We start from the raw sequence: 20,796 nt of genomic DNA, 5'->3' as shown, positions 1-20,796 counted from the left end.
TATTGTTGCCTAAGACACAATCGGTACATTATACTGGAGCCTTTTGAAAAGCCGGTGTACGGCTCAATTGCTTGATTTCCATTGTGCTGGAATGGGACACGGTGTAGCCTTAGGGGGCAAGAGATCCTCTCCAGTGGCATGGGAGAGGGGTTGCTGTCTATGGAATTTTTAGAGAGTATGCCAAAATCTTCACAGGCCACACACAATTCCCAGGGGCCTTTGGACTGTTTTCATGCAAAGAATTACCCTTGGCTCTTGATAACTCAGCGTCTGAAATCCCACCATGGGGAATTTAATGCGGGAAGTGATGAGCTGGGGAATCTGTCTTCCTGTATGTTTCTGAGCCTATAAGAAGGAAGGTAGGGATGACAGGCCCCAAATGCAGCTTCTATCATTCTGTGTCTTGATGTTAGGGACAGAGCACGGGCTTCTAAGTCAAAAAGATCTGGACTTAAATCTTGTCGGTGACACTGACCAGCTATGTGGCAGAGACTACCCGGTCCAGCTCACTCATCTGTAAAATGGAGGAGAGCACGACCCAGCTCACAGGATGGCAAAAGAGATGATATAAAACAGTTCAAGTGAGTTTCCATGAGCAAATATTTGTGGAGCACCCATCACGCATCAGGCACAGATCTGGACACATAGAATGGAGCAGTGATCGATACTGGTACATAGAGACAAGACATGGTGTGACCAGCAGACCAATCGGGGCCTCATGCTTTGCTTCTAGAAATCCACTATCTTTCTCCCCAAATCATTGGACTCAACCATCAAAACTTACTGAAAGCGGTACCATTACAAAAATGTAGCAGGACTGCCAGCACTTCATAGGAATCTGTAACCTGGTCTCCGTGTTTGGGACTGACAGCAGCCAGGACCCACAGCCATTAGCTAAAGGATGGGGTGCACTGTTAGGGTGCACAGTTGCAGAAAGGGCCACCCCAAGGGCAGGATGAGTCTGAGTGTTTAGAACTCCACTAGCAAAGGAAATTATGCATTGTTAATAATAATAATAATGGAGTAATTTACAACAGAGACCACCATGTGGGAGGGAGAAAGGTACCCTCTACATCTGCTCATATGCCTGTAAGAAATCAGGCTGCCACTTGTCACCCTCAATACCATTGAGTCACAACACCTGGGATTGTCCGCCTCATGTAACAGACACAACAGCCAGGTTTATGTCCCAAGCGCTGTGCTAGATCCCAGGGATATAGCAATTACATTAACACAGTTCCTCACCCTTGACAAGTTTATGATCTAGAACAGAGGTTGCAAAACTTTTTCTTGAAAGGGCCAGGTAGGAAATATTTTAGGCACTGTGGGCCATGTAGTTTCTGTTATAACTGTTCACAAAACACAGCTGTAGATAATATATGAATTACAACGCACAGTTTCTTTACAAAAAGAAGTCACAGGCCATCTCTGGTCCATGGTTTGCTGACTCCTGACTTAGAGGGAATGACAGATATGTAACCAGAGAGTGTCAACAAAACATGGAAAATGCCATGATACCAGGGAATGGGCACCTAACCTAGCCTGTGACTTTCAGATAAGACTTTTTATTTCAGACCTTGTATCTGCAACCGCACATGCACATTGCTCATTTCTTTGCCCTTTTGCAAAGAGCAGATCTTCCAAGGACAACTACCTCCCAACTCAGGAGGCTACTGCCAAAGTTCAGGGTGGGGGACCCAAACTTGAATAATGATTTTAGCAGCAGACTGGAGAGGAAGACTTGAGATAGCAGCTAAAATGGATAGGATACAGTGACAGAATATGGAGAAGGAGGGAATGAAGGATACCTTGGCCAGTTACCATGTTTCTGAGTAGGGTGATTGGGCAAGTATTCACCAAGAAAGGAAAGTTAGGAGGAGCCTAATTTTACAGTAAGAGGATAGGTTTTCTTTGGTTGTGGGAAACGGAAATGGAAGTGCCTAATGGGTGTTTAGACATCCCTGAGTCCTGAGGCTTTCCTGTGAACTATTAATAGAGATCCATACCTGATTGCCCTGTCCCCTGCCTTGTCCCTCTCAAATCCAGCCTTACTCAGTGGCTACAACGTTCTACCTAAAATGCCAGTCTGACTGTGGTACTCCCCAGTTCAGTGCTCTTGAGTGGCTTTCCATGTGCTGTGGGATAAAGTTTCAATTCCTTCACTTGGCCTGAGAGGTTCTCCAAACTTGGCCAACCTCTCCAGCCTTCTCTGTGACCACCCCCTGCCTCCTGGGAGCTCCTCCATGAGAAGTCAAGACCTTACGCAGGCCAGGCTGGGGGATTTGTTAACCCAATGCAGATAAGGACTCAGACTTTGTCCCTGGAGGACTGGGACTTTCTCTATTGGCAGAGGAATTAGGATGGGTATCCTCTCTGGTGGAGGAGCAGGATCTCAGTTTCAGCCCAGGAGTCACTAGCAAGACTGCAAACCTCAGCTGGCATTTCTTCCAACTGGTTTTCACAGTCACAGCCTTTCATCAACATGCCCTGAATCCTCAGCTTTTCCGGAACTCACAGTAGAAAGGAGAGCACGGTCAGGAGGGAGGCCTTCTTCCCCATTCTGTCCTCCCATTAGCCATGCCTGGTGAACTCCCAGTACCAGGGAAATAAAAACCAGCTCCTCCTCCTACTAACTCCAGGGACCCCATTAAACCCAAACTGCCTAGTATTCACATCACTGCTCCTGAAAAAGGAACGGGATCGATTTTCCTCGGCTGGGGAGCAGAAGCTGGCAGTTTAGAGCTGAAGTTTAGACCCATCAGACATCTCTTCAGAAGAGGATTCACTCTCTGTGAGGCTCCTGGCATTTATAGCTGATGCTTAGGTTGTCAAAACAGTGGTAAGGGGCGAAGCAGCTCCTCAAAGATTATAGGTCAAAGAAACAAAAAGGAAAGTTTTTGGAGAAGCTTTTATAGAAAGGATCATCACTGACAACAGGCTTGTTTCTAGTTGAGCAGACACAGAGTTGGGGAAAAAAAGCTTCCAGCTGTCTGTGGAATATTTCAGCCTTTATTTTGCATGCAGGGAGGATTTGCCTTCTTACCTGCTGGGTTGGGTTACCAGCAGTATGTGAGAAAGGGTGATTTCAGACCATCTTTCGTGGTTCAGTAAACTGCAATCTTTCCCTTCTGGGCTAATGATTCTAAAGAACCTTTACCTTTCCCGTTTGCTCAACATTCAATGACTTTGCGGATTGGGAGTGGTGCCCTCCACCCCAGTGAAAGCAGCCAGCTTTGCCCCAGCACCCATGCTGAGTTTTCTCCAAGGTGTATGCCTTTCCAGAGTATCTTTTATCCAGCCTTGAAAGGTACCACCCGCCCACGAGTCGAGCCCCAGGAGAAATCTGTCTGGATCAAAATATCTGCTTTGCTTTTATTCCCAAGCCCACTTTTGCCTTCCCCTCCCCCCCCGTGACAACTGTGACCCACTGCCCCCCAAACACTACTGTCCCCAGGTCATATGTGACACTTGGTGAGATTTATTTCTCTGCACACATTAGCAAAGATTTTAGAGTTCATGTCCCAGAACTTATTTTCTTACGGAGACTAATAAACACCTTTTAAACCCTCTAAATTGCCAGAACGAATACATATCAAAGAATTTGCTTATAGCCTCAGTGGCCCTGTGGGTAGCTAGCGATCTTAAAGCTTGCAAGAGGAAACAGCACAACTAGACGCTCAGGCTTTGGCCTCCACACCTCAGTCCAGTCCTGTTCTGCTCCCTGACGCTATTCCTTCACTGTCCTTTCTTCTGCTTCTTTTCCTGTGCTCTTGTGCTTGTATGGAAAAGTCCAGGCAACAAGAGAAGGACTTTTGCTACAGGGATTGCTAGTGCCATTGCCTGGATTATTAATTATTGTTGATAGTGAAACATGGGTTTCGGCAATTGGTGCAGAGTAGTTACTTACCCTCCATTGTAGGCTCTCACTTAGCTGTGAAAGTATTTGTAATAAAGCTAATAATGAGTGAATGGCAGACATTATCAAAAAGGAGATTTTATTCTTAAGATGGTTAACACACAGTCTCTCTCCCCCATCCCTGCCACCCCTTCCTCCTTTCTTTCCTTACTTTAATCCTTTTTTTTTTTTTTTTTAACATACCTAAAGTGCACTAACCATCTCTTTGTTTACTCACGCCCCCTTTTGGGTGAAATGCTCTGGCCTTCCCTGAACTTCTTCACCTAGGCTGCAGTAGCGATGCACTGAGCTTAAATCCTTCCCCTCATTCATGTACAAGGCCCTAGGCTGTCACAGTAGAACAGTCATGAGCGCAGGTTAGCAAGCAGAGCCTCACAATAGCTCATGGGTGGCCCACTCTGGACCTTGGAGGCTGAGACTGGAACCCTTGGATCCCATGTTTGGGAAGTGAACATGTCAAGCTTGTTAGGAATTACCATGCATGACACCAGACTGTAGAATTTCAAGGCAAATTCTAGGAGTATGAGCCCAGGGAAAGATGCACGGTTGAGCTGGGAGGACCACCTGGCAAATGTCCCTGCACCCCCTTCTGCTAAGATGTCGCCTGATGCTTTGAGTAGCCGCTAAGGATACTGAGGGAAGGTGCTAGAAGGGTATGGTTTGCAGAACCCCTTGAGTCACTTTCACCCTCCCTCCCACTTCTCCTTTACCCTCCCTTCCTGAGGAAGGTGCTGCGGATGAGCGCTCGTGCCCAAGAACATAACTTAACCTGAGTACCCGATCTCTCCAGCCTCCCTAACAATCCAAGTCAAGAAAATCATTGCAATTTACAACCCCTCCCTTGTGGTACTGCCAAGCCTTTCTCTAGAAGGCTGTTTTGTATTCCCTCTCAACCTCAGCCCGCAGTGTTTTCCTTTGCATATTAAAGGATGAAAATCGAGGTGATGGACACATTCTCTCAGCACCAGGGAGTCAGCTGCCAAGGTTTTCTGGTGGACTCCACCTCTTCCTACGACCTTTTATTGCCAGTCTGGTCTTCACAGGGAGAATGCGAGAGAGTGCATATGTTTCCCTCATTCTCTTCTCTTCTGATGATGAATCACCTGGGAAGTGACCAGGAAAAAAGAAAGGGAAAGTCACAAGCAAGTGGGTCCAAAGTACTGTTGATTTTACAAGATTTTAATGCCGCGCTGGACAGAGGGAACAAATTGTGTTTTATATTTAACTGCAGCAGGAGACTTTATGCTTAATAGGTTTTTTAATATAGTTTGACCTAGTACTGTCAAGAGAAAAACTACATTTGTTCCCGCCTTACACTCAGGACATGATTTCTGCAGATAAATAATTTGTAATGCAGTTTCTATTACTAAGACAGTGTTTCACACATCTGTTTTATGTTTCATTAATGGTACAACAAATGAAACCATCAACCATCCTGCTTCTCTGTATTAATTCAACCTATAAGAAAAATGTGTGAAGACTCTAGACAGTAAGGCCGATTACTGTGTCAGGGAAATCTACTAGTTTACTTATGGATCTGCGATGATTGCCAAAGCACAAATCACCGTCCTGGCAAATGGCGATCCAATTTACCGTTTAAATCAAGAACTAGTGCCGTGGTCTAATCCACAGCGGGGCAGTTTAGAACCCATTAAATCCTAATTTAACTTAATCTCCAGTACCCTACTGATGGTGAATAAGTCAGTTGGAATTCCAAGCCCCAGTGGGAGAGACGTGTTGGAAAGAAGGTGGTGGATGGGACTCTCCACCCTTCTTAAGAAGAGGGCAATCTTGAGTTGCCCCAAAGAGACTATGTTGTCTTCTGTAGTGGTAAATCGGAGAGGAGCACTTTATTGCGTCTCTCGTATTAGACCAGTCTTACAAAAGACATTCACAAAAGCGGGTGGGAAGTTCAGGTTCAGTTGGCTTGAGGTATAAAGGAAGTCAAAGGCTGATCAGCCATTTAGTTCTGAATTTAGTACAGCCTTGACCACTGTCCTTCACATCCCTCAAGGTTTTGATGCCCATGAGGTGCTCTGTAGACCATTTCTTTTGCATCTGTGTTCTGATAGTAACAATGTGTTTATATTAGGAAGGTCCTATCCCTCCCTTGGGTTTCCCTTCTAGCTAACACATACGCCTGTAGAGGAATTAGCTGAAGTTATGGAGCATTCTGGTTTGGGCTTAAGGGACATAGTTCTGCAGAAAGTATCTCATGCCCACCCACTTTACTGGTTCCCTTTCCTTCAGTTCCGTTGAATAGTGCCTTTCATGACTCTTACTGCTGGTCTCCAACATCCCAAATGTCTTTATCTATGGTATTTGCCACCCACTGACGCCCTGCATACTCTTTTATCTTAGAACATTTTATAAGGTCCTTTTGTGTTTGGGGTACGGAAGAAGTCAGAGTTGGAATTTTTGCCTTCGTTGCATTGGCAGTGCAAAGACTGTGTTCTGTGATGCATAGCATGTTCATGTGGGATGACATGTGTATGTTTTAGCAGTAACTCAGACAGCAAGATATTGGGAGAACCCTGCTCTAGATGGGGTGTTAAGTGTTGGCCTACCAGAGCCATGTATCATGATATACTAAGGAACACAAAAGAGGGGCATCTGCTAACCTGGCCTGGCTGATTGTGATCAGGAAATGTTTCAGTGGAATAAAAATTTTTTAAATGACAGTTGACCAAACTAAGAAGCATTAAGCATGGGAGGATAGATGGAGACAAAGATGACAGCATAAGAGAAACAGGGAAGAAGTGACAGGAGAGGCAGGGGGGCACTGGAGTCTAAAGTTCAGGCAAGGAATGGCAGGCATTAATCCTGGAGGACTGGAAGGGGCAGGTTCCTGCAGACTTTGTGAGCCATGGCAGGAAATATGTACCTTCTTCAGTAGGTAATGGGGTAATACTGAGGGGCTGGTGCAGGAGAGTGACAGGCACAGTCTGGTTTTACCATATGGAGGCATGACAATCAGGCTGGTGTATTCAGTAGTCTAGATAAGAGGTAATGAGGGTCCAGACAGTGGGACTAGGGGATAGATAGAGGAAAGAGAATCAGATTATTTTAGAGGGTGGGGTCCCCAGTAGGCCAGGAGGACAGGTACTTGGAACAGGCAAGGGACATGGATACACCCTTTTTTAACAGATCACTGAAAGGACAGAGCTGAGACTCCAGGGACTGCATTAGCCAGTGCCTGGATCAGTGCAGAAACAAAGAGGACTTAGAGCCCATGCTCTTTGCCCATTGCCCCTGAGTTGGAGCTGGTCCTAAATTGAGGTGAACTGATGGTCTGGCAGGTGGTGATGCCGGCAGGTCTGGGGTGGAAAGTGAGGGAGGCCAAAGGCAGGAGAATCAGGCAGGAGCCACAAATCTAGGAACGGGGCTGCAGATGTCCTGTCACCTTCCACCCCCTCACAGCTCTGAGAACCCTGCAAAGTAGCCTCTGTGTACTGAATCTGTTCAACCTGCCCCTCTCAACAAAGGACACAGGTTGGGGCTCACACGCCCTCACATCCCACTGAGGAAGTCCTGTGCAAAGTGGGGAGAGGTCACGTTGTAGCACCAGCAGGTGATCCAGATCTAACTTTTCCAGAGACAAAAGGGACTTGACCGATAATATCCCCAAATCCACGAGGATGGTTCTTCTTTTCTTTCTTTCGCTGAAGAATAGGTGGGGAGCAGGGGGCAACACAGAGAAGACATTGATGTGGCTCATGTTTATGGAAATTACAGTCTACGGGGGGGGGGGGGAGATAAGGTAGGCAGGGAAAGAGCATAAAACATGTGTTCCTGACCCACTTGTGAGGCAGTGCTATAGACATTCCAAGGAAGGAACGGTGAATTTCCTGCTGTGGACATCATAAAGGTCCAGTGGAAGAAGTGGCATTCAACTGGACCTTGATGCGTAGAGAGGACTGACCACCCAGGTGGAAGGAAAGGTCCAGAAAAGTCTCAGACACAGCGAAGTTCAAGTAATGCTGAACAGATTGACTTGTTAACTGTGAAGGGCATAAAAGGAAGCTGAGGGCTGAACGGTGGGCCCAGAGGACCTTAAATATCAGACCCACAGTGTGTACTTGATTCCATCAGCTCCAGAAAGCTGGTGGGTCATGTTGAGAAAGGTAAGGTATTTTCAGAAAGTATCTGGTGGAAACTGATGTTTTGCTCGTGATGTGGCTCTAAATCTTGAGAAATGCCCCACTTCTTAATTTTTCCTGCTGTTGTAAATGCAAATAGTCCTTTCAAGCTTGCAAAAACCAAGTTCTGCTCTAAATGTAGTGAGCTATTGACTGACTTAAGTTTTTCCTTTTTTCTTTCACAGAAATGCTTATTGTGCTTAGCTGATAAGTCTAAAGGGACATGGGCCCAGCAGGTCCCAATATGAGCCATATTTGGGGACATAGAGCATTTGTGGAAATGGAGCTTAATAATATAGATAAAGGACTCTTGTGCAACAAGCACAATGAAATATTCATCCCATCATAAGAGTTAGAATAAAAAAATAGAAGTACCCCAGGGATAACCTGGAATCACAGAGAAATGTTGATGGTCCCTTCTGATCCACAGTCTTAAAATAGAACACCCCAAAGGTGACAGCCATCCTATGAGAAGGGGCAAAAGGAAAGGGACATGGGATAGAGATTCCTAATACTTGGTAACAAAGCCCCACCTGTCCTTGGGATTAGAGACAACCACCAAGGTCAGGCATGGGTTTCAAAACAGATGCAAGGAAGATGAGGACAGTTATTCCCCCCAAGATCCGATAAAAACAGGAAATTATGCTTTCCTTCTTAGATTTCTCCTTTCCTTTATTGGTTGGAATTGCCTTCATCGAGCATTTAGATCCTCTTGTGTCTGTTGAGGTTATTAAAGCCTCTATTTTTGTCCAAACTTTTTTTTATTTATTCTGTCCTTTCTCTCTAGTTAGTCTTCATGCTTGTAAACTGGTGTCCCCCAGGCCTTCTTGGTGTGTAGACACATAAGATGTCTCATTAACCCAAATAGTTTAAGACATCCTGTTCCCATGAGCCTCAAGCCCTCCTTTCTAAGAATCATGTCCTCACGGACTTTTCTGTCAGCTTGTCACGTGCCACTTGTTGCTGGCCCACCCAGTCAATATTCTCTGCACAGGCAGTGGCTTCAGGAAGTCATGCCGTTGCAAGGACTAATTAGACTTTTCCTGAGGATGAAGATGTTCAGGCCAGTGGTGCTGGTTCCCTAAGTGATTCCCAAGCTTCCAGTCCTCAAGGTCCCAGAGAGGTGCAGGGTAGCCCCGCACAGCAGAAATCATGGCCTTCCAGAGCGCCATGCCTCTCTTTTCCACCAGGCCTGTGTAGCATTGCTTATGCCCATATCACACCATTTTCCTTCAGCTTCTATCTCTCCTGCTTTGTACCCAAGAGATAAAATAGGGACTAGATGCCATCCTATCCCCTGCATTGTTACCTGTCTACCATCTCGTTATCTTATATCCTAGCTCAAAAAACATTGAACAACGAATACATGAAAAGTTAAAAAAAAAAAAAAACTACATATATTCACACTAAAATACTTTCTTCCCCCTTCATCTACCAAAACACAAATGCTCTCGTACATAGCAGCTCATGCAATTAATCAAGGAACATATGCCTTCCAGCCCCATAAATAGCCAACTTGAAATTTCATGTGGGGCTCACCTAGCCATCCCCTGCTACACGTTAAACAGATCCCCTCCCACTTTGTCATAATGCTGGTTGTACATAGTCATTTATAGCCTAAAGCCACTTTTCACAATTGGCACTACTCTGGTGTCAACTGTTGAAATCTGTTTGCCAAAACACTGCCTCGTACGAGGCTCTAGTTTGTTGTCGAAGCGCTGCTCTTTGTCGTGAAAGGACAGTTTACCATTTTGGGCCAAGAACTGGATTTATAAGTGTTTATGTGGCAATTTGTAAAATAGCATTTTAAGATGACTTCTGCGTCTATGTTGTTAGGACAATATTTGCCTGCCGCAGAATGATGAATTGGAAAAAGCATGAGCTTTGATGTCAGATAGACACAGGTTTGAATCCCAGCTTTGCCATTTACTGTCTGTGCGAATTTAACTTATCTTGAGTCTCAGTTGTGAAAAAGAGCCAGTAAAATATTGTCATGAGGGTTCGATTAGATGACATATGTAAGGCTCTTAAAGAGACTTAGTAAATCGTGGCTACTATTACTTATTATTAAAACACCATTGCATTGCCCAAGACTGCAGGAAAAAAAACATGTTTAAACACTTGGGATAAACCAAGGATGCTATATTCATGGTACCCATGCCACTTCTCCCTATTTCCATGCATGGAACAGACATCATTAATCAATAATCATACTTTTTCCCAATGAGGCTAAACTTGCCCTCAGAATCTTCAACACAGTGTTACAAGCAACCACCACTGCTATTTATTAAACAAATAAAAATACAACTTTTTAAGTATATGTATATCCCATGTAATGTTTGGGACATGCTTAAACTAAATATGTATACTAAAACTATTATACCAAGATAGTATTTGTTAGTTTTCTGCAATTTAAATGTAATGGAAAACCTTGTGTTTTATCTGGCAACTGCTGCTGTTTGCATGTTAGTTGAATCTGATTTGCCATCCCTGACCTCTACCTTAAACTTGACTTTGGGGGCACCTGGGTGGCTCAGTCAGTTCGGCATCTGACTTCAGCTCAGGTCATGATCTTGCAGTTCGTGGGTTCAAGCCCCATGTCGGGCTCTGCGCTGACAGCTCAGAGCCTGGAGCCTGCTTCAGATTCTATCTCTCTCTCTGCCTGTCTCTCTCTCTCCCCAAAATAAATAAATGTTAAACAATTTTTAAAAACCCAACTTTGGGCTGTCAAATGATAAAGACTCAATTATAACTAGTTTGGGGGATAAAAAGTACTGTATTGGCATACATGGCTGGGAATTGCAGGGTGGGTCTAGCATCAGACACTGGATTCAAGAGCTCAATCAGTATACGAAGTCTCTGTCCCTCTCTCTGGCTTCAGACCTGCTTCCCTGTTGGCTTCTTTCAGCAGCCTGGCTCTCCACCCGGCAGGGAAGAAGTCTCCCCAGGAACAGACTTATTTATTCCCAACTGAACAACAAGGGAATTTCTTTTTCCCAACTTCTTTTTATCAATCCAGGCAATTCTGATTGGCCTCGCTTAGGTCTTGTGCTCACTTCTGTAGCTGTTGACATACAGAAGGGCATGGGTCATGGAGCATGGGTCTTTGTGTATTGGGGGGAGGAGGGGTTAGATTAAGGTACTTCAAAGGATAGTCCCACCAGGATCACCTGACATGGGAGAAGTACCATTCCCTAAAGAAGCAGGCTGTGCCAGGCAGAAAAAACCTGACAGCGGTCCAATTCCATTCTGAATTGTCTGGGAGTTGTTGTTGTTGTTATTGTTTGGATTAGAGAAAGTCTTCAATATACAGGAAAGTCACAATCTATAATTGAGATACAAATGTGCAATCAACTGTAGTAAGCCCAAGGTGTGAGGGCACTTCTGATGGTAAAAAACCCAAGTGACGTCACACTAGCAAATGTCTTGTTGCACAAAAATGCCAAGAAAAATAGAGATTTTGTGAATGATTGACAGGGACAGTAAGAATTGCTGGCAAATGCTCCTTAGGGAAGCACTTTTGACTCAGTGTTGGTTTTTAAACAGTTCTGAAGCATGGAAAAATCCCATGTTTTTCTCACACCTTTGAAGCTCCTGACTGTCAGCACCCAAAGGACTTAAAACAAGGTGCTTTAAAGAGTTCTCCTTCCTCCAGCGTTTGGAACTGTACAGTGTGGGGAGTAAAAGCAAGGCCATGTAGTGAGACCACCAGGGTTTGAATCCCAGCTCCACCACCTGCTGGCTTATGAACTTGGGCATGTTCTCTGATAAGGCAGGTCCAGCACTCCTGCAATGAGGTGAGCTGCCCTTGAGACAAGAGTCATCTCCAGGACAGGAAGGGAAGGTTTGGGCAACAAGGTCCAAGAGCAAAAAAAGGTCTCCATAGAAAGGGCTGTGGACAGGAAAGATGACACAAACTGAAAAGACCACCCATTTAAGAAAGTGAGCCCTTGCCACACCCATCCTCATCACCATATGGAATCCTAGGATCTTGTGGAATACTTTGTATACGCACTATCTATAACAGAAGATCTCGAAGAGGGAGTTATTCAAAATGATACAGGGAAACAGAAGACATGGGGAAGAAGGGATAAGTCCTGAGGGCCTTGAATATATATTTGCCCCAAAAAAGTGACATCTAAGTCTGACACTGAAGGCTGAGTATGAATCCACCAAGCAGAACAGAGAGGCATCAGCCATGCGATCATGGAGGCATGAATATGCATGGTGACATCTCCCAACCTTTTTTGACTCTTAAACCCCACATGCTGCATGCTCAAAGGCCCTCCTGCTCTGATTTGAAAGGGAAAATAGGTAAGTAATTTTATGTGTTGGTTTTCTCTAAAAAGTTAAGAATCAAAACAGACACCATTACCTTTTTCAATGACACAAATCTCCTGAGACATCATTATGAATCCCAGGAGAACCACTTGGGAGCTCTTAGACTCTGGCATGTCTGGACAGTGTGAGAAGTGTGGGTATACTAGACTAAACAGGGAGTGGGGGAGCAGCAGGGAAGGAACCCACAAAAACAAAAGCACCTGGACTGCAAGCCCTTACATGCTGTGTAAGACTAATAACTTGTTTCTAAGAAAGAGAATATGGCAAAGGTAATGGGACATCACTTCAGAGGTTGGGTTACTAAAAGACTGTGTCCTCTGTCTTGCGGGCCCTCTCTTGCCTTCTTGCTTGCTCCCTCTGATGGGAGCCAGCTGCCATATCTGAGCCACACCAGGAAGAGGTCCACATCACAAGGAGCTGAAGAGGTGCTCCAGCCAGCAGCCCGGGGTGAGCTGAGGTCCTTAGTCCACCAGCCCATAGGCTACGAGTCTTCCCAATAACCACAAAAGTGAGTTTGGAAGCAGATCCTCCCTCAGTCAAACCTTCAGATGAGACTGTATCCTGGCCAATGCCTTGACTCTAGCCTTCTGAGAGACCTTGTAGCAGAGGCATGTAACTTAGTTATATGCAGATTGAGTTGGGGTAATTTGTCCCACAGCAATATACAACTAACACAGTCACTAACATTTATTAGCTCACACTCCCTTCCAAGCACTTTGTTCGTATTGTCCATGCGTTAGTGATCCCATGCATTCTTTAGGGGGAACTGTGTGAGGTACAGTAATGATCCCATTTTACAAATGAGCATCCTGAGGCTAAGCTGGGTTAAGGAACTCTTTCAAGGTCAAACAAGTACTGAGTGGTTGAGCTAGGATTCTAATTTTAATCTTTCTTACCCCAGAATGTTAATTCTGAGGCACTACACTTTATATTGTCTTAAATGCAGCAAAGGTCTGTGGAGGTAGTGGGATAGGAAGGAGGTGGGGAGTCGTGGGCTTCCAGAAAACCCCTCGTTAAGTCTACAGAAAATTGGAGGAGAGTAACTAAGAGCTGATAATTTTATTTCACCTTTAAAGGCTGTTAAGCACAACACACTATAATGGAATTAGTGACCTTATTAAAACATTTACTCACACATTACTACTTGATAAAATTATGAGTTAATAAATCTTTTTATACCTACAAATGATACAACAAACCATTCGTCTGAAGGAGAATCACCTGCTTATACCGACTCCCTGGTTTATTTCAGAGGTACTGGGAGTCTTTAAAAAGCCAATCAGATTTGGGGAAGGAAGGGATCTTCTTAAGATTCCCAGTTCTCTGTAATCCAGAAGGACACCGCCAGATGCCCCTCATGCCAGCCCCACCACCCACCATTCCTCTGGCCCACCCACCATCTGTTCATCTGGCATAGTGCTGGGAATGCCCTCCTTAGCCAAAAATATCTTCACAGTTGCCTGGGGAGAATAGTAGGTTGGAGAGAAGTCCAGAAATGGAAGTGAGCAGAAGCAAAGGAAGATCGTCTGCCCTCCAGTTTTGCTGGTGCAATGTGAAACCTTTCAGGGAAGAACAGAAGGCTGGGCATGAAGGGGGGTGGGGGTGGTTCAAAGCACCTGGTAGCAGGTGCAGGTGTCCAGGAGAATGGGGGGGAAGGACAGAGCATGTCCAAGATGGCTTCACTAGCCTACAGATAGACATCTCCTTTCTCACTAGGCACATATCAGGTCTCCTGCTTGAGTCCCCTCAAAATCCCCTTTCTGCCACTACTCATCCATCCCTTTTCACCCTTCCATTTAGGAGCTCCTCCCTTCTCCTTAACCATCTCTAACAAAATGGCTGATAGAAAATTTCCCAGAGACACCCTGGAATTAGCCACATATTGTAAAAGGAAGGTAGAAGGAACTTTTGACTGACTAGGATAATTAGAGAGAAGGAGGTGTTGTTAAAACAAAACTAGTCCAAGTGTGGTACAAAATGTATGAGAATGTAAATTTTTTAGTTAAAGTTATTTCCAACATTCAAGAACACATTTGTCATCCTACAGAAGTCATCTAAATGTGTAAACATAATGCCATACTTGAGGAGCACAGAACATGATATAAATTGCTTGAATAAGAAAGTGGCCAAAAGTTTAACATCTGTTAAAAGTGATTAGTCGTGGTTACCTTTTTCTCGGCTGAATTGTTCTTTTGATGTTCCTCATATTAAAACTGGAGCCAGTCTGGGCAGAGGGATAACACCCTCCCCACGTGCCTGCTCTCCATCTCCTCTCATTGACAGCTACCACCCTCGTGGCAGTGACACATTCCGTGGAAATCAGCAACTTGCTGCAGAGTTAGAATTGGTTGTGCACCTGCTACATGTCAGCAGCATCATATCACCTTCACATACATTTCTTTCGGGCTTCATAATGACCCTAGGGTTTCCACATTTCATGGAGGAAGAAACTGAGGCTTGGTGAGATTAGACAGTTTACCCTGCTAGAAAGCAATAGATAAGGAAGTGAACATAGGCACCCTGTCTCTGGCATCCACACTCTCAGCCCTGGCGTGGCTGCCTGCCCTGGAGATCTGCTTACCTTTCCTTTCTAGGGTGGATCTCCGTGTCTCTGGGAGGAGTTGTTGGCGGAGGCCTAGCTGTGCACCTGACACTGGGCAAACTGCAATAAATATTCATTGCATTAAATCTCAAACAATGGGATTTATCTTAACTGTTTGCAAATACCCTGACAAATTTCTACTTTATAAATCATAGTCTGTAACCATATTAATCCTCCCCTGAACAGCACAAAAGTAGGTGGCCAGGTAAAGACCTTTTGGCACTGTTTTAGCCTCAGTTGCCCTGAGAGCAGAGTCTCTTTTGATAAGTGGCCCAAGAAAACAGGAAGGGGGGAACCCAGGGGAAGAAACACAGGAGGAAGGGCAGCTGATTCAAAGGTGAGTTCTGAGTTGGACACAACTATGGGCCACAGGGACTCTGTCCCAGCAGGATTCTGGGTACCAGGAAAGACAGAACAGCATTTATCCATAGGTTCCATCCTCCACTGGTCACGGGTTGCCCCCTGGGGTACCAATGCCCCTCACCTCCCAGGCTGCACCTACAGGTGTCCCGAATCCAGGAAGCCTGGGCAGAAAGTGAGAGGTACTTGTGGAACTAAGGCAAGGCCCTGGCAGATCACATCGCTAGAGAAGTAGGTGGACGAAGAGGATATGGGGCCACCACAGATAGTATCCAGTACAGGCCTTGTGTGGGCTTGAAATCTTCAGGGGACACAGCAGGTGCTGGGCTGGAGGGAGGGCAGAGGTACTGGTTGGAATGCCAGATGGTACTGGGAGGTCTAGCCTAGCCCTATTTCAGAGATATTTGGAAAGTGCATTTTTTTTTTCACTCTCAAATCAACAAATTGGAAGTCTATTCAAATTAAAAACTTCCTTTTAAAATGCAAATAAATGAGAGAGGCCAAGGTTCATTCTACAGGTCATTCAAACCTATTGTGAGTGCTTTAATGAGATTGTCTCGAATCACAGGGAGTCCAGCCAGGAAGCATCAGCTTGGGTGGAAAATAATAGGAGAGGGATAAAGAAGCGTAATAAATGACTGTCGTACCTGGTAAATGTGAAGTAGGGTGCTTCTTGGGCTGAAACCGTGGCCACCCCTTGGAAAGCCTATGTAAATGTATCCGGTGGCCTGAGCAGCAACGTGGAATATACCACTGTACATTAGTATTAAGCCTGCTTTTCTTGAGCTGTCTTCTGAGAAGTATAAAAATATACTTGGAAGGGGCAGATGACACATTCCTTATAACTTCAGAAAAGTTTTAGAAATCTCAGTCTTGTTTACAATAAGCACTTTTTGTTTCCTGGGGAAAGCACTGGGCTATACAGGTAACTTGGAGTTTGTCAAAAAATGACCTCAGTTTTTAGCAAGTTGGTTGTTTAGAGCATAGGTAGGGTGCAGGGGGGAGGCAGGACAACAGGATCCCAGGCTCACACTTCCCAGAAAACATTCTGCTGGAAGAGCTGCGGTCACTGGGCGCAGGAGCAGGGAAAGCAGCTGGCACCCTCCACTAGTAATAATTACAGTACTCAATGGTGGCACACTCTAATAGAACACGTATTGATGCCAGGCGCTGTTCCCGGTGTCTTATACGTATTAACGAAGTATGAAATAGGTCCTATCATTATCTGTATTTTACGCGTAAGAAACTGAGTCACAGAGACACAAAGGAACTTGTCCAGGGTCACACAGCTAGTAAATGCACGGCAGAGCTGTGAATCACATTCAGGCCGCCAACCTGCACAGTCCCACTCTTGTGAGTCCTGACCATAGACATAGTCAGGGAGACCCATGTGACTCCATTGTTGGGGAAAGTCCGGGACTAGGAGGCAAACACCTGTGAGCACACCAAGCTCAGAGCGCCTGGCAGAGGGGGTGGGGCTGGGGGAAGCCCATGGCATCCTGGTCGTTCACGTTTTTCCAGCAGAAGCCCAACAGAGAAGAAACCCTGGATTATATTCCCTGTGGAAAAGTAGGAATGTGAGCCCTGTAAGGACCTGACTCTTCTTGTCTGCCTTGTGTGGAGGCATGGTTGTGCTTGTGTGCAGTGTGTAACACTTCCCCTCACATGTGCGGCCGCCTTGGTCCAGGTCCCCAGCAAGTCTCACTGGGGCTGCTGCAGTGCCTCATCAACGGTTTTATTCTTGCTCCCTTCTGTTTAGCAGACACCATGATCTGTCGGAAATATCAACGAAGGCATGCCACCCCTTGGCTTAAAATGTTTTAGTGGCCTCCCATTGCACTTTCAGTAAAATCTGAGTCTCTTGCCCTGGCCCAGGGAGGCCATGCACCTTCCTCTCTCACTCTGACTTCACCTCCTGTCCCTTTCCCCATTCCTCTTGGTGAGACAGTCAAACTGGCTCTATTTCCGGGCAGCCCTAGGCCTAACGAGAGGCCTTTCCACAGCCACCCGTCTTGCCTGGGGCATCTGCCCCGCCCTCAGCCTGGCTGGCTCCCTCTCACTCCCTGCTTTGGTCTGTTTAATTAGGTGCAGATCTGAGTCATTCCTTCTGTTAAGTATGCAGCAAGTCCTCAGGAGGAGACCATGCAAGGCTCTCCCCTCCTTCCCTGAGAGATTATTTGCCTCTCCTTCCTGAACCCTCGCTCTCATCCCCCACTCCCCACAGAGGGATCTTGATTGGCTCTAAGGTCCCCTCGGGAAGAATGTTGTGATGTTTCTCCTGCATGTTTTCGGTGTACATAAAAGGCATTTTCGTTCTGTTTCCTGCCTTTTTTACTCAACAGTACGACTGACTTCTGGAGCTAACCACGTCTCTGTTCCTCCGGCCCGCTTCTTCTTAGCGCTCTGTGGTAATCCAGAGCAATCATTCCTAGTAGCGATGCCTGCCCCCCACCCGCCTGCCCAACTCCCTCCTGTTATAAACATTATTATAATAAGCATTCTAGAACACATTCTCTTATGGACCTGAGCACTGTTATTTAGTGGAACAACATCTGGGAAAAACAGTAGCCTCCAGCAATCTGTATCTACACTGCAGACTTGAGTTCAGTGTGCTTAGGAGCCACACAAAGACCTGAAAATGGGGGCATGTTCCAAGCTTGTCTGCTGGGCTAAGAAAGCTCTCTCTTGGCCCTGTTACTGCTCACATTTCTAGGAAGCTGGCCTTCTCTCTTCCCCACTCCAGCCACAATGCCCCCACTACCTATTCACGCCACTCCCCCTTCTTATGCCCTCACTGCCCATCACTTAGACTCTTCAGGCTCACCTAAGGATGGTCATTTTCCCCTTGGCTGTTGTCCGCCCTGACGCAGGAGCAGCTTCTCATATGCAGGGAACGAGGATCTAATACAGGTTTAGCAGTAATTGTGCGGAAGAAGAGCATCTAATTGAGATAGTCCTGTCATTTTCTTAAAGGTCACCTCCCTTGTGCAACTTCCTGGGCAGTTTCTGAAGCCTCATTTTCTGGGGTATTTTTTTAATGTTTGTTTATTTTTGAAACAGAGACAGATCATGAGTGGGGGAGGGGCAGAGAGAGAGGGAGACCCAGAATCCAAAGCAGGCTCCAGGCTTTGAGGTGTCAGCACAGAGACTGACACGGGGCTCAAGCTCACAAACCATGAGATCATGACCTGAGCTGAAGTTGGACGCTTAACCGACTGAGCCACCCAAGTGTCCCCCGAAGCCTCATCTTAATGGCCTGATATTCCTGAGGTCACGTTCCTCCATGTTCTGCCCTAGAAAGAAGTCAGCACTGTCCCCTCCCCTGCTTCCAACCCTTTGTTTTATTGGTTAGTTCAGATTCTTCGTCTTGGCTCCAAAGCTTGGCTCCAAAGCACAGTCTGGGAGCCATGCTGCCCTAGCTGTCCTGTGTAAAGTCCCCGAGTGGGGCTCAGGATGTGGTGTCCGCAGTCTCAAGTTCATTTCTTTAGCAGAAGAACAACTAAGCCAACATGAAACAAGGAGGCTTTTTCTGATTTCTGGGACAGCTGCCTCACTTCGATTGAATTATATTGAAATAACTTAGGTTTTAAGGGGGATCAAATGAAGAATGTTTTCTGAATGGATTCAAAATCAGCTTCTGTTTGCTTGAAGATTTACGGGAGGTTCATCAGTCAGCCAATAAGTTCTGGCCTAAATTTGTGTCTCCTTTCAAAATGATTTCGAAAGCCCACAGCCCCTCAGCAGATTAAGGGGGAAGTCAGGAGCTCATTCTTTGTAAACCCTGCTGCACATCTGAGCTGGTCGTTAGTGAATTTCAAATAGCAGTTGCAGAAAGAAACCAGTGTAGCCCAAGTTTTTCTGTGTCCCTGTTTTCACATTCCCCAGGAGAAACCTAAACTTCTTTTCCAAACCCTAAGGTGTCATTTAGATTGCTGTCAATGAGACTGTGCTCCCTGGAGATGATTTTACTCCGAATCTTTTTCATGTGTGTTTACAGAGGTGCCTGGGTCTGTGACTTTGGTTTTTGAAAACCTAACACCTGGCACAAGGAAATTCCTTAACAATCTCACCACATCTGTGTCCAGACATTGCTGGTATCAAGAAAAGAGGTATGTTATGGTGCTTTGTTCTAGTTTCCTCATGTCAGTGAATCAAAGTAAAGATGGTAATGATAAAATAGCTAAGATAAATTGTGTGGTTAATAAGTGCCAGACCCTGTGCTAAACTCCTATAATCTCATTTAATAGTCTAAACTTCCCAGGAGTGACTTAACTAAAGCTTTGAGACCTTGCATAACTTGCCCAAGTTCCAATGACTGGTAAGGGGCAGAGCTCAGTGTAAGTTGCAGTCCAATTCCAAAGCCACTTCTCTTAAGTACTACATGTTTCTCTCCCCTAAAGTACCATCAGAAGGTTCTCAGCATCCTTAATAAGCCCTAACAAATGGGGACAAGTTTTTTCATAGCCCATTTTCCTTAAGTTTTTAAGAAATAGGATCTTTGTTGCTCTTGTGAATTCATCTCAAGACATGGAATGTCAGGCATTGCTAATGGAAAGAAAAAAACCCACTAATAAATAAATAACCAAGTGAGTGTTGCTTTTGCTCTAAGTGCATTTTTAAGACTTTTTTTAAACACCTAGAGGACACTTCAGTGGCCATAAACTGTGTAAAGAGTTAAGAATATTGAACCATACAGGAGTAATTGTTTTTATATGATATGGCATTCAGGGATGAATTTAGCAGCTAGAATAATTCTCCATTTGTAAAGGCATGTTTAAGGAAATAATGGCTTACCAACTGATAAGGAAAGGGAAAACAAAATGTCTATTCCCATTGCTGCTCTGTTCCAAGTACACAGCTGATTTGTCCTCGGCTTCACTGTGTGAGGAAGGAGGAAGCATAAGAGCCAGAAAATTGGGGTATTTGAGGTCACAGGAACCTCACTCTACCATAGTTGGGCCATTTTCTTTCATCCACTCAAAGCTACTGCTTGACCACTTGCTATGTGCTTGGCTCGATACTGCACCCATAATATAACCTTGGTGAACAGCACAGAAACAGTTCCTGCCCTGAAGTCCTTATGATTACCCTTGGTGTCATTTCACTCCTAAAACTTAGACATGCATGTATGAAACTGTTTCTCTACAATTCAATTTAATTTGCTTCTCAAATCTTCACATCCTTTTGTCAATAGGAAACAATCTTGCCAATTCAAGGTAAAACTCTCTTCCTTCTGGATTAAAACAGAGTCTCTTTTGGGTGAAGAATTGGTTCAAGTTTTCTTTCCTCTCCTTTCTCTCTCCCTTGGGAAGTATTTTGAGTTCCAGGGGACTCCAGGGGGAAGTAAGGTCTCATTCACAATGGTTTGCTGTCTACACGGGCCTTCAGTGGGTTGAACTTCACCTTAGTTTGTCCTCATCCTCCGGTTCTGGGCTTCG

General features: G+C 45.3%; 1 long non-coding RNA gene across 1 annotated transcript in view; it reads left to right on the top strand.

Moving 5' to 3' along the window:
* LOC113593138 (uncharacterized) overlaps positions 1-19,473 on the top strand; it is a 284,583-nt gene extending 265,110 nt beyond the window's left edge. The window contains exon 6 of the long non-coding RNA XR_003413187.2: positions 19,356-19,473. This is a non-coding gene — a long non-coding RNA (uncharacterized LOC113593138). The remainder of the gene's footprint in view (positions 1-19,355) is intronic.
* Positions 19,474-20,796: the final 1,323 nt, after the last annotated feature.

This window comes from Acinonyx jubatus, chromosome D1 (assembly GCF_027475565.1).
Source record: "Acinonyx jubatus isolate Ajub_Pintada_27869175 chromosome D1, VMU_Ajub_asm_v1.0, whole genome shotgun sequence".
NCBI lineage: Eukaryota > Metazoa > Chordata > Mammalia > Carnivora > Felidae > Acinonyx > Acinonyx jubatus.
Note: the sequence above shows the minus strand (reverse complement) of the source record. Positions and strands in the feature narration are given on the sequence as shown.